The sequence below is a fragment of the Urocitellus parryii genome, chromosome 11 (genome assembly GCF_045843805.1).
Source record: "Urocitellus parryii isolate mUroPar1 chromosome 11, mUroPar1.hap1, whole genome shotgun sequence".
In the NCBI taxonomy this organism is placed as follows: domain Eukaryota; kingdom Metazoa; phylum Chordata; class Mammalia; order Rodentia; family Sciuridae; genus Urocitellus; species Urocitellus parryii.
In genome coordinates, this window is record NC_135541.1 from 80,994,877 (window position 1) to 81,005,319 (window position 10,443).

The window sequence follows — 10,443 nt, forward strand, 5'->3', positions numbered from 1 at the left end:
TACTGTAGTGTTAATATTTCGAATCTGGAAATGTGATGCCTCAAACTTTGATCCTTTTTTGAAAACTATTGACCTCTTTATGCTCCCTTGAGATACCACATGATTTTTATGTCACTTTTTCTATTTCTTCAATAAGTGACATTTGGTAATTTTAAGTTGAAGGCAAGGATCATTTACTGTGTTACCCAAGTTACTTTGCCTGTTTATAACATGATTTTACTAATTATTTGTAAGCCCATAGTTGAGGTGTTCAGCTCAGAAAAAAAAAAAAAACTTTTAAAAGTATTACTGCTCTTTAACAATAAACCTGTTGTCCCATGGGCTGTGAAGGAAGTGTGTCATGAGGTAGAGGTTGTTTTCATGCCTGCAGACACATTAATTTTGCATCATGTATCAAAAAGCAATAATGAGCCACATCCCCAGTAGATGGGGTAGAGAGAGAAGATGTGAGGGAAGGGGAGGGGGGATAGTAGGGAATAGGAAAGGTAGCAGAATACAACAATTACTAATAGGGCATTATGTAAAATTGTGGATGTATAACCGACGTGATTCTGCAATCTGCATTTGGGGTAAAATTGGGAGTTCATAACCCACTTCAATCTAATGTATGTAATATGATATGTCAAGAACTTTGTAATGTTGTGAACAACCAATAAAAAAAGAAAAAAAAAAGCAATGATAAGTTTTAAGCCTTCTTATTTAAAAACTGCATTTTATAAAACCCTGGGTATCCTAGATAGTGAATCCTCTGGTAGAAGTGGACAAAGAAAATTGGAATGCATTTACCACTCTAGATGCCAGGAAGATGTTCTGTAAATTATGGGAGGTCAAAAAATCAGCATTCACATGAGTGATAAAAGTTATAACCTTCAAGGAGGACTTTAGATACATACATACACAAACACACACGTTTAAGGGCTTTTTATGAAATCACTAGGAAGAAAATCCTGTCATTTCTCCCACCATGGGTTAACTTGGAACACAAAATGTATAGTAGAACAGGCTAAGTACAAAAATATGTCACAAGATCTCATTTTTTATGTTGAAAGAAACAACACAGCCTTATAGAAGTAGACTGCAATGGTAGCTGCCAGGAGCTGAAGGTTTTGGGAGAATTTTGGACAAAAGATTCAATGCCATCTTGAAGTAGGAATAAGTGGACTAGAAGTATTGTACTGTAGTTAACAATATGTTTTCTTTTCTTAACCTGCACAGAGGTTGCACGTTAAGTATTGGCACCAAGAAAATGCTAACCTTATGATGTAGTATGGATGTTAATCACATAGACTACTCACCCCCTGGAATAGCTGTGCTTTAAAACATTAATTTTTACCCTCAGTCAAAATATAAGTCACAAAGAGTCACTATTTCTAGAGCCATAATCTAAGGTCCTGCTTCATCTAGACAAGACAGGCATCAAACACTAAGCTAGATATTTTTTTTTTTTTTGCCTCTTAAACTTGTTTTCAGGATGTCATGCTAGAGTTTTGTTTGTTTGTCCACTTGAAAATTATTGCTATAATTTTTCTTAAGGTTGCATAAACTTCCCCACTGGGTCTGTCTCTGTTGCTGTAAGAATCAGTTTCCTTCAGTTTTAGGACCTGTCATTCAAATATACCACTCTTTCCTTAAGCACACCATGTTAGGGCAAGAATCTTCAGGGAACCTTCCAGAAAGCTCCAAGTGCACACATGTTCCAATGTTCTGCGTCTCCTGAAGAACAGGGACTGAATGGAAATGTTCTTCTAATTGTGCCATGCAGATCTTAGGAGGAGGAGGCTCTACTGTGGAAATGTCACGCTCTCCTTCCCTGTTCTACATGGCTTTTATTGATGCTGTTATCCACTGCAAACCTGTAATATCAACTGTCCCTTTGAGTTTTTAAAAAGGAAATGATGCATATGTCTCCACATCTTTTATAGCATTTGGTAAATTTTCACTTATGTAGTAGTCATTCTACCATGTTAAATAGGGATACCAATTCAGTTTTGAGTTGAGTTTGAAATCCATTCTCTTGGCAGTTTGCAAGAAGGAAATGTACACTTATAGTACAATATCTCTGTTCAACTTGTTCTTAGTTTCAAGGTGACATTGTGTATCCTTTTCCCAAAGATGTTGAGCACTATTTTTCCATAAATTTATTTGTAGCTTACTTCCTTACATTTAAAAAAAAATGTCTATTCAGATCATGGGATCATTTATTGAGTCAACTTAGATTAAATCTGAACAGTTTTGTGTTCTTTATATATTCAGGAAATTAGATCTGCATCACAAGAATTGCTAGCAATGACTTTTTTCTCTGTGTTTTCATCACTGCATGGATTTTTTCCTTTGCTGTGTAGAAGCTCTCTGACTGCAATGGTTATACCTTTGGACAAATTTTGCTTTTGTGCCAGGGATGTTCTTGTCCTATCTAGAAATAACCCCTGTGTGAATAGTTTCATCACTTTCCTCCATGACTTCTTCTATTGCATTCAAATATTCTTGTCTTCCCTCCGGGTCTTGGACCTGCTTTTTCTCTATTTCTTTCTTTCATTTATTTATTGCAGCACTCAGGATTGGACCCAGGACTTGGAGCACACCAGACAAGCAGGCTCCTCAGAGCTCCCTCCGGGTTCTCTGATTCATTTGCAGTTGACTTTTGTACAGAATGAGGGACGAGGACCTTGTTTCATGTCTCTAGATGGGATTATCCAGCGAACCAGTTGATAGAAAGTTTTTCTGTGCCTCAAAGTTTGTTTTTGGAATCCTTGTCAGAAATCAACTGCCTGAAGATGTGTGGGTTTATTTTTGGATTATCTGTCACACTGGGCTATGATTTGTTTTTTTCCAATATTATGCTGAGTTTCAGGACTGTTTTTTTGTAGTTTTGTGAAGTGTGATGTGAGTCTTTTTACTGGAAATTGTATTCAATCTAGATTGCTTTGTTTAACGTCGCCATTTCAACAGGGTTTTAAATCCATGAAGACAGGTTGCCTTTTGACATTTTAGACACTTTTTCAGTTTCTTTCTTCAATGTTTTCTAATTTTCACTGTAGAGGTCTTTCAAAAAGGGAAGTATCATTTTTCCTTTTATTTTTCATAATCAAAGATTTTAGTATTTCCCTGTGTGTCAACTGCATGAAGTTTAGTGATAATGAGGCGTAGATTTTCTGTATAATTTGCAAGTATTTTATATTAATCTCTCCATTTTTAAATACATAAAATACCAACTAGCATTTCACCTCTGGGAAAAATCAAATAAGTTTTCTTCTTCTGAAAAACAGATTAAACTGAGGAGAATTAGGTATGCTGAGGATGGACATCAATGTCCTCAGTAAAGCCCTCTGCCTTCTTCTTTGGAGTTCCAAACCTCTCCCTTCAAAACTAAAAGTCATCAACATTCTAACCCCAAGATTAAGGCAACTAGTGGGTAAATCTGTTTATTGACACTGTGGTTAGCTGGGGCTAGGGTTGTGGCTCAGTGGCAGCGCACTTGTCAGGCATGTGTGAGGCACTGAGTTTGATCCTCAGTACCACATAAAAATCAACAAATTAATTAATTAAATAAAGGTATTTGCCCATCCACAATTTAAATGTATATATTAAAAAGCTGTGGTTAGCTATGTAACAAGAACTTGACTTCCTCATTCCTTAACCTGATGCTTTTCTGGGAAGGGACTACCAGACTGGGTATTTCATTTTCTGGCCTCCCTTATATCCAAATGTAGCTATTTAACTACACGGAATGTGAGTAGAAGTGGTATGTGTCACTTTCAGGCCAGGGCTTTTAAGAAAGCAACTGCGGAGCTGGGATGTAGCACAATGGTACAGCACATGCTAAACATTTGTGAGGCCATGGGTTCTGTACCCAGTGGATGGTGGGGTGGTGCGGAGGAAGTGGGAAAGAAAGGAAGGAATAAAGAAAGAAAAAGTGAATTTTCACATTCTTACTCACCCTGTGCCAGCCAGAAGCAGAAGCCACGAAGGTCAAAGATGGCTGTAGCATCAGTTGAAGGAGCCTTGGTCTCTGAGTCACTACATGAGGAAAAGCCACCCATGAATCAGGAACATATGAACCATGCTGCAGTTGAGAAACAAGCAAATATCATAGAAAACCAATGAAATTTTGAGGCTTATTTTGATAACCAGCATTGCCATAATTAATTATCCTTCCCATGTACATGGAGCTCCCAGCACAGGCACTTAACTTGTAGGAGGAAAGACCTATATATTCAATAGTAAGAAACTCCAAAAAGCTATCTAAGACAGTCCCATTCTTAAATATGATGGACAACTAAAGATCCACTTTAGTGGTAAAGTGCCCCTAGGTTCAATCCCCAGTAACTCCCCGAATAAAATTGAAGTGTTGAAAGACAAAGAAAATAAGCAGAATAAACAAACAAATCCAAGATTTACTAATCCAGAAAGAAGAACAGAGATTGTAGGCTTATAAAATAGGGGAAAAAACTAAAATATTTGAATTTGTATTCTTAGAGAAATTTGAAAATATATTAATTACTTGAACAAAATTAGCCCTAGATAATCCTACTCATCACCCTGCCTCCCCCACACACACATCAAAATAAAATACAAAAGGAAAGTCTTGTAAACTAAGCATATGATTGCTAAAATTTTAAAAATCAATTGAAAGTTCATGGGACAGTGTGCCAGGTTTAGTGGCACATACCTGTAATCCCAGGGACTCAGGAGGCTCAGACAGGAGGATCACAAGTTTCAGACCAGCTCCAGCAACTTAGTAAGACCATGTCTTAAAATAAAAACATAAAAAGGACTGGGTATGCAATTTAGTGGTAAAGTACCCCTAGGTTCAATCCCCAGTAATCCCCCAAATAAAATTGAAGTGTTGAAAGACAAAGACTAGGACCCCCTCTAGAAAATAAATCAAGAGATTAGAAAAAGAGAGCTTCAGAGAAGGTGAAACAAAGAAAATAAATCCTTAAGTTCCAACATCCAGCAAATAGAATAGAGAAGAAAAATAGCTGGGGATATAGCTCAGTTGGTAGAGTGCTTGCCTCACATGCACAAGGCCCTGGTTTCAATCCCCAGCATCACACACACACACACACACACACACACACACACACACACACAATGTTGGACTTGGGGTTGTGGCTCAGCGCTAGAGCACTCACCTAGCATGTCTGAGGTGCACGTGTGAGGCCCTGTATTCGATCCTCAGCACCACATAAGAATGAAATAAAGATAATGTGTCCAACTACAACTAAAAAATAATCAATACTTAAAAAAAATTTAAAAGAATAGAGAAAAAAATAAGGAAGAATGAAATGGTAAAAAAATATAGAGAGATCTCCTCCAAAGTTAAAGACATAACTATACTTAATAAAAAGGATAAATGAGTACCAAGGGAAAAAAAAGACCATGTCATGTTACCATGAAATTTTAGAACACCAAATGATTAGAGAAAGGATTTTATTTTTATTTTTATATTTTACTGTAGTAAGAACATATGAGTTCTACCTTTTTTACTACATTTTAGGTTTATGGGATAGTGTGTTCACTGCAAGCACAGTGTTGAACAGCAGATTTCTAGAACTTACTTATCCTGGTTCACTGAAACTTTCTAGACATTTACCAGAAACTGCCCATTCCCCCTCCCCCAGTACCTGGCAGCCACCATTATATTTCTGCTTTTACAAATTTGACTATTTTAGGAATCTCTTGGAAGTGGAATATTGCAGAATATGTCCTTCTGTCATGAACTCATTTCATTGAGCATAATGCCCTATACACTCATCTCTGTTGTTACAAATGGCAGGGTTTTCTTCTTTTTTATGGCTGAATAGAATTTCCATTGTGTACATACCACATTTTCTTGATCCATTCACCTCCTGATGGACATTTAGGTTTATTCCATATGTAGGCTATTGTGCACAGTGCTGCAATAAATATAGGAAAAGTAGATATTTTTAAAGTCTCTAGAGAAAAAGAGGAAAAAGAGGTCACTTACCAAGAAACAATAATAAACTGGCATCAAACTTCTTATTAGGAATACTCTGTGCTAGAAAAGAATGAAACAATGTCTTCACCATTCTGAGGAGGGAAAAACTTTGAATATACAATTTTGTGCTGCCCTAACTGTTCTTGGTTCCACTAGGGTGCCTCCTTTTCTTAGCAATTTACTTAACACCCTTTCAGATTTTTGTAACAAAGACAATACAACAAACCAAGACAAAACAAGACACAAACATACTGTATTAATCCTCTCCATTTTCTCAAAATGTCCATCCTTCCTCTTGTCCTATCTACTTCTAGGGATGAGCAGATTTGCTCCTGTTCTATCTCTAGGGATGGGCAGCTTTCCCTTGTCAGTTAACCCGAGTGTCCCCGGCCTCCCTATACGGGCCACCATCTGTCGGGGGTGGGCAAAATAATGGGGGTGGGGTGGGGGGAGTGGATGGTTACAAGAAACTTGTGAAGGTTGATACAGCTGGAGCCACTTTATTATGAGACAGAGAAGTATATATACCCAACTAATTACACACAGCTTCACTTAATTAACATAAACTAGATACAGCAGTCAACTAATAAGGAATCCTCATAATCTTAATAATTATACACAGCTTATCTTAATTAACATCATTAGATACAACAGTCAGTCATTAAGGAATCTGCATCATCTTAATGGCTTGTTGGCATTACTTCTCAAACCACTCCCCCTGGCAAAGTGCCAGGTGCCATCTTGACTTGGTTGTGACTCTCAACATTGTGCTCTATCAAACTCTAAATCAACATGAAGGCATATGAAAGACATTTTCAAATTTGCAAGTGCTCAGAAATTTCATCTCCCTTCTATGTGTCTGTTTGTTTCTGTTCAATATGCCTTTGGATATATTCCAGAGAAGTGAGGTACAAACCAGTAATGATGTAGAATATGAGGGAGTGGAAATAGGAGTGAAGTTTAATAAAAAAAAAAAACAATTCCAGGTTGAGAGTTGTGCATGGAGTTTGCTAAACAATCTAAATCAGAATAGGAAGTCAGTTGGCCCCCAAATACAATGTCTTAAAGAACAAAAATGAAATGTGGTCTACATTAAAGATAGAATAATTATGGAAATGTGTGATATCCATGATGTAGTAAAGAAATGTTCTCTCAGTAAAAATAAAAGAAAGACAAATAGAAATTTCAGGAAACACAAACAACAAAAATTGTGTAAAATAAGTCATGATACAAAAACAAAGCCCATTAAAATACAGCATCATCTTAAGTTATTTCTGAAATGATAAAAGAGAATTTATTTCATTTGGGCACTAGAACATTCTTCTCCAAGGATTCTAGAGATCATGACCTTAAACCTATAAAAAGAAATGTAATTGTTGCACATTATGTGACTATGCAGTAAATGATAGTTAAAAAGACACAATAATATAAATTAGGGAAAGCACTAATTTTCAGTTTTGAGGATCAACCTATAAGCAACGTATGAAATATGGGTCTCAGGTAAAGAATGAATTTGGCATTGACTTTGAAATGCAAAAACAAAAATACAGCTGACAGAATGTGTGAGGGTTCAGGTACAAGCATGTGGAGGATGGAAGAAAGGAGAAAAGGGCCAATTGCCTCATCAAAGCATATCCAGAGGCTCAGGCAGGACTGCCTCTGAGGAGGCAAGAGGATTCCGGCCCTAGGGGGGCTGGATGGGGGGGGCAGCAGTGGGGGGTGCCAATGGGAGCCGGCATGATCGGCTTGCCCCTGGAGCGCCATGGCAGGGCAGCCTCCACCTCACCCTCTTGGGCTGGGGAGCCGGCGCCCACAGGCTCCAAAGGGCAGAGGTGGATGTCACTGTGGCCTCTGGCGATCAGCCTGTCAGCACCTGCTGTTGGGCCTCCACAGATGGTGTGAGGCTCCATGGGCTCAACTCCTACAGCGGCCGTGCCTGGGTCTCTGGCTCACAGGTCGAAAGCCTCCAGAAAAAGCAGTAGCTTTTTCCATGGTTTGGCTTGGATATTGGTGGAACCCTTGTAAAATGCTGGTTTATTTTGAACCCAAAGACATCACTGCTGAAGAACAAGAGGAAGAAGTGGAGAGTCTTCAAAGCATTTGGAAGTACTTGACCTCCAATGTGGCTTATGAGTCCAGGGGCATTAGAGACGTGCACTTGGAGCTGAAGGCCCTGACTCTGTGTGCACAAAAAGATAGGTGATCTTCAGCTTTGCAAACTGCATGAACTAGGCTGCTTAATCCAAGGAAATTTATGTATTGACTCAGTTGGTTTCAATGGACTATCACAGTGCTATTACTTTGAAAATCCTGCTGATTCTCAAAAGTGTCAGAAGTTACCATTTGAGTTGAAAAACCCACATCCTCTGCTTCTGCTGAACATTGGCTCTGGGGTTAGCATTTTAGCAGTGTACTCCAAAGATAATTACAAGAGGGTCACAGGCACAAGTCTTAGTGGAGGGAATTTTTTTGGTCTCTGCTGTCTTCTTACTGGCTATAGCACTTTTGAAGAAGGTCTTGAAATGGTATCTTGTGGAGGTAGCACCAAAGTGGATAAACTAGTGTGAGATATTTATGGAGGAGATTATGAGAGGTTTGGATTGTCAGGCTGGGCTGTAGCTTCGAGAACATTAACCAGGTGGTATTTGTTGGAAATTTTTTGAGAATTAATACCATCGCTATGCAGCTTTTGGCATATGCTTTAGATTATTGGTCCAAGAATCAGTTGAAAGCACTTTTTTCAGAACATGAGGGTTATTTTGGAACTGTTGGAGCACTCCTGGAACTGTTGAAGATTCCCTGATTGTTACCTGGGAGGGTATCCTGAAATTTCTACAATGGGATCTGTGGACTTTTGTTTTTTAAAAGACTTACTCAGTTTTATGATCGTGTACTACCTGAATCAAGTTAAGAAATGACATGTATTTTTCTAAGTCATCAAGATAAATCCTTAAAAAATTTCAGTCTAATCTAGCAACCAGTAAGGAAAGAAGCATTAAAAAACAAGTGGACCATGTTCAGGCAGCATGAGGATTGCTGTGTTTAAGTTGCCCTTCAGAGTAGCGCTGTTACACCTGTGGTGTTTTTGGAAATCTCACCATAACTCACTGCAGACACCTTGGAAGAGCTCTCCTGCCTTGATCTGGCTGTGGTTGTGCATCCTGATTTAACTTGCTGTGTGCAGGACAGGCTTCTGTGTGTGATAATCTAGTCACTGTTTTCTCAGTACAGCCTTAGAGATCACCTGTGCATTACTCTGGTTTGCATTTAGCCTTTGTGTGTACATATTGAAAAATGGTTTATTTTAAGCATCTGCAAACTTAATTGGGTGGGTTAATTCTGTTCCTGAAACTGAAAAAGCAACTTTTAGAAGGGCAGCTCTTGTGTTACTTCTCTAAATCATGGGAAGACCCATATGGAAGGAGAAAACTACTGGCAGAATTCCCTAGGGTAAGGGGCATAATGACCTGACCAAAGTGGGTGAGCTAGTGGAAAAAGCAGAGGCTGGCAGTGTGACACCAAAGAGCCTCTGGAATTGACAGCTCTTCAAGGAGCCATGTAGAGAGTATCCTTTCAGGCTGAGTAGCAAAGGAGGATTTGAAATGTCTGCTGATGAAATCTGGGAGCCTCTGGTGCTCATGGGTTTCAGGCTACGTGAGTGTCTTGCTAAGGGCTGGACCTTTTCTTTCTGCTGTGCAGAATAAGTAAAGAAGCATTCCCCTTGGAGACAGTTTATATCTAATATATCTAAGTGATGTGGGAATCACAGTTGAAGGCAAGGAAAGGCCTGGTATAAAGCAGCCTTGTAACCAGAAGGAAGATCTTAAGGTCTTCCCTATTCTGTGATCTCTACATGTAGCTCAGTTTCTTTCTATTGTGGAAGAGAGGGGTGAGTAGATTGGGTGTTGGCTGTGTGATGGTAGCAGAGAGCCAGCTGCATGCAGGGCATCCCATAGCCTTTTCACTGAGGAACACATGCCTTTATGCATGTGCCTTGACACATCTAGAGGGTGGGTCCAGCTGGGCTGGGGCCTCCTGCAGCAGAGTAAGAGGTATATTGCTGGGATGGCAGTCCACCCTTATTGCAGCCACTCATCTCTAGGCCTTCCACTCTCAATTGTCTGCTTGTTGGCTGCACTTTCTCCTTGCTTCCAAAAACACCACCACCATCTACCCACTTGTACTGGGACTAGAGGTAGGGATTTCTCAGCTCCTGTGCCCTTGGCTTTCCTGCTCTGCTGGGCAGATTATTCCAGTGAACTTCCATCTCATGGAGCGCATGAGGTTATGACAGTGCTCTACATCGGTAGTCTTTTCAGCCCTGGCTATTCCTACAGTCTAGCCTAGAAGGAAATTGAAGCCCAGAAGAGCAAATATACCCAAGGTCACACAGCTACAAATGGGCATAACTGGAATCAAGCCCAGATCCCTCTGGACCCAGAGCATGAGCTGTGAATGTCTTCCTGGCCTTCCTCCAATCC

The 10,443-nt window shown here is 39.4% G+C and overlaps 1 pseudogene; it reads left to right on the plus strand.

The window, feature by feature from the left end:
• Nucleotides 1-7,687: 7,687 nt before the first annotated feature.
• Nucleotides 7,688-8,765, plus strand: LOC144249232 (pantothenate kinase 2, mitochondrial pseudogene; annotated as a pseudogene).
• The last annotated feature ends 1,678 nt before the right edge of the window (nucleotides 8,766-10,443 follow it).